Source organism: Hippopotamus amphibius, chromosome 7 (assembly GCF_030028045.1).
Source record: "Hippopotamus amphibius kiboko isolate mHipAmp2 chromosome 7, mHipAmp2.hap2, whole genome shotgun sequence".
Taxonomy (NCBI): domain Eukaryota; kingdom Metazoa; phylum Chordata; class Mammalia; order Artiodactyla; family Hippopotamidae; genus Hippopotamus; species Hippopotamus amphibius.
Genome location: NC_080192.1, coordinates 23,539,641 through 23,542,779, shown reverse-complemented (window position 1 = coordinate 23,542,779; position 3,139 = coordinate 23,539,641). Strand labels below are relative to the sequence as shown.

At 46.6% G+C, this 3,139-nt stretch overlaps 1 pseudogene; it reads left to right on the top strand.

Moving 5' to 3' along the window:
• The first annotated feature begins 828 nt into the window (after nucleotides 1-828).
• On the top strand, nucleotides 829-1,762 carry LOC130857715 (ras-related C3 botulinum toxin substrate 1-like; annotated as a pseudogene).
• The last annotated feature ends 1,377 nt before the right edge of the window (nucleotides 1,763-3,139 follow it).

Below are 3,139 nucleotides of genomic sequence, written 5' to 3'. Positions count from 1 at the left end.
TTATTTGGTCTTGTGGGTTTTTTTCCTGCTCCTTTGCCTGCATGGTGTTTCTTTGTTTCCTCATGGTTGTCCAAGCTTTTGGGGTTGCTTGTCCTGGTGATAGAGGTGTTTATAGAAGACTGTCCAAGCCTCAGACTAATGTCCAAGTATTGGATTAGACGAATATTCAGTCTGTCGTCATACGTCCCCTTGGTCAGGACACCATGGCTCTGCTGGTTGGCCCCCTAATATGGAAACGAGCCGGGTTCCTGGGACCTCCTTGGTTCTGGCAGGCTTGGTCCCTTCTCGTCTCACTGAGGTGTTGAGAAAACTCACAGGACAGCAAGGCTGAAAGACGAGGGGCAGCTCTGGCCTCTGCTGAGTAGAGACGGTTGACCGGAGGCGATCCCAGCAGCCCATAAAACATTTTTTTCCTGAGACTTAGAAGGATGAGTTATCTTTGCCTAACCAGGAAGCAATGAGATACTTAAGAGTGGCATATCGGCCATCCATTGGGGTCCCAGCAAAGAAAAGAAATTAGAGTAATCTAATACATGATCAATGCCTCATCCTCCAGACCTTAGAACAGAGAAAATAGTAAACATCCCTTACTCACTTATTCACTCCTTGGTTTATTCATTGCTTGGTTGATCTACTCATTCTTTGATCCACTAAAAATCAAAATTCTATCAGTGCTCTGCAGTTTTCCACAGCTTTGGGTGGTGGCTGCTGCTGGGCTCCGGCTTCCCCGCCCGCGGAGGGCGAGGCGGCGTGGACAGCGGCCCCAGCACCCCGCGCCCCGCCGCCCGCAGCCGCGCGCCCCAAGCTCGCCGCTTCTCGCCTCAGCGCCCGGCCGCCGCCGCGGCCCAGCGAGCGGCCCAGATGCAGGCCATCAAATGTGTGGTGGTGGGAGACGGAGCTGTGGGTAAAACTTGCCTCCTGATCAGTTATACGACCAGTGCATTTCCTGGAGAATATATCCCCACTGTCTTTGACAACTACTCTGCCAATGTTATGGTGGATGGAAAACCGGTGAATCTGGGCTTGTGGGATACAGCTGGACAAGAAGATTATGACCGATTACGTCCCCTGTCCTATCCGCAAACAGATGTATTCTTAATTTGCTTTTCTCTTGTGAGTCCTGCATCATTTGAAAACGTTCGTGCAAAGTGGTACCCTGAAGTGCGACACCACTGTCCCAACACTCTTATCATCTTGATGGGGACGAAACTTGATCTGAGGGATGATAAAGACACAATTGAGAAGCTGAAGGAGAAGAAGCTGACGCCCATCACCTACCCACAGGGCTTGGCCATGGCCAAGGAGATCGGTGCCGTCAAATACCTGGAGTGCTCGGCGCTCACGCAGCGAGGCCTCAAGACAGTGTTTGATGAAGCCATCAGGGCAGTTCTCTGCCTGCCCCCTGTCAAGAAGAGGAAGAGAAAATGCCTGCTTTTGTGAATGTCCGGGCCTCTCCTGCCTGTGCCGTCCCCCAGGACCCTTTGTACGCTTTGCTCAAACGGTGGAGCCTTCGCACTCAATGCCAAGTTTTTGTTACAGATTAGTTTTTCCATAAAACCGTTTTGAACCAATCAGTAATTTCTAGGTTTTGTTTGTTTAAAGTGTAAGAGTTCAAACTTTCACATTCTATTAAAGTTTAGCCCTAAAATGACAAGCTTCCTTAAAGCCTTATTTTTCAAAGCCCCTATTCTTGCTCAGATTAAGAGTTGCCAAAATACCTTGTGAACTAAGTTGCATTGTTGGGCTAAGAACACTAAGCCCTAAGCTGTTGAAAGACCTTTGTCTGGAAGAGACTGTAGCTTCTGAGACAGGAGATGCACACTCGCTAATGAGGTTCAGATGTGAAGAGCAGTAAGTACAGCCTCTGTCCTGAAACGTTGCCATGGACCATGTCCCTATCTCCCAGCCCACGTCCACTACCTAACACTGTACTGTATGTCCTAACCAGTGAGTGTGACAGCTCAGCTCTTTGGATCAATCTTTTTGATTTCGTAGTGAGATTTTTAAACTAATTAGTGTATTAGCTTTTGTGAGATTGTGAGCAGAGCTCTTCCTCCTGTGCCCCCTCCCGTGAAGCGTTCCGCTCTGGTGGTGGGCACACTGGGGCGGAGTGTGTGCAACACTTGTGATCAAAAGATGAAGACAGTATTCTCACAAAATAGGGAGGTTAATTTACACTACATTGTATACGTAAGAATTAAAGTATTGTGTCACGGGTAAAAGTTCTAAAAGGTTAATTTCTGTAAGATGCAGTAGGTGATGAAGGAAGGTCGGTATTACCCATAAGTGTTTCCTTAGGCTTTTCCTTTTCCTCAAGCCTGCCCATCCCTCCTGAAATTGGGCACTGACTCCATCTTTGGCCTGGTCGTCCTCATAGTTGCTGACTTAGTGCTTTCTTATAGGGCCCTTCTTAACGAGCAATATGCCACCTTGTACTATAAAACCTTTCTGAATAAGCATTAGGAAAATTTTTTGTAGATTAGTAAAAGTGCATTCCTGTTTTCACGTTACTTTATTCAAAGCTAATAAGTGCTTTCCTTAGTTTTCTAGTAACTAGGTGTAAAAATCATGTGTTGCAGCTTTACGGTTTTTAAAATACGTCAGATAAACGAAGCCTTCTTACCACCATCACCTCGCCAGATCACCGACACTGCGCCTGGACTCCTAACACTGACACCGCCCAGCCCCCACCCCCCGCCTCACTGCGTGCGCACACGCTTCCTGTCCTTGCCCTAACGATGTTCCTCGGGGTCTGTGAGGTTCTGTCAACCCCGCGCTCGTGCTAACGAAGTTCTGTACAACTGGCAAGAATACGAGCTTGGACCTTTCAACCACTAGAACAAAATTTTTTAAATTGACGGTTGCAGAATTGTGGAGTGTTTTTACATTGATCTTTTGCTAATGCGATTAGCAATATGTTTTGCATGTATGACTTAATAAATCCTTGAATCATGAAAAAAAAAAATTCTATCAGTGACTATTATATGCAAGATAGTCTTGTCTTAGGACCGAAGAATAGAGAGGTAATCAAAATGGACTTAAAGGAAAGGGGTTTTTAGGAAACTCATTTTAGCCTAGTGTTAAAGAGATTGTTGGTGTCCTGAGGGCCCCTGGGTATCTTTTTGGCCTCAAAAATGCT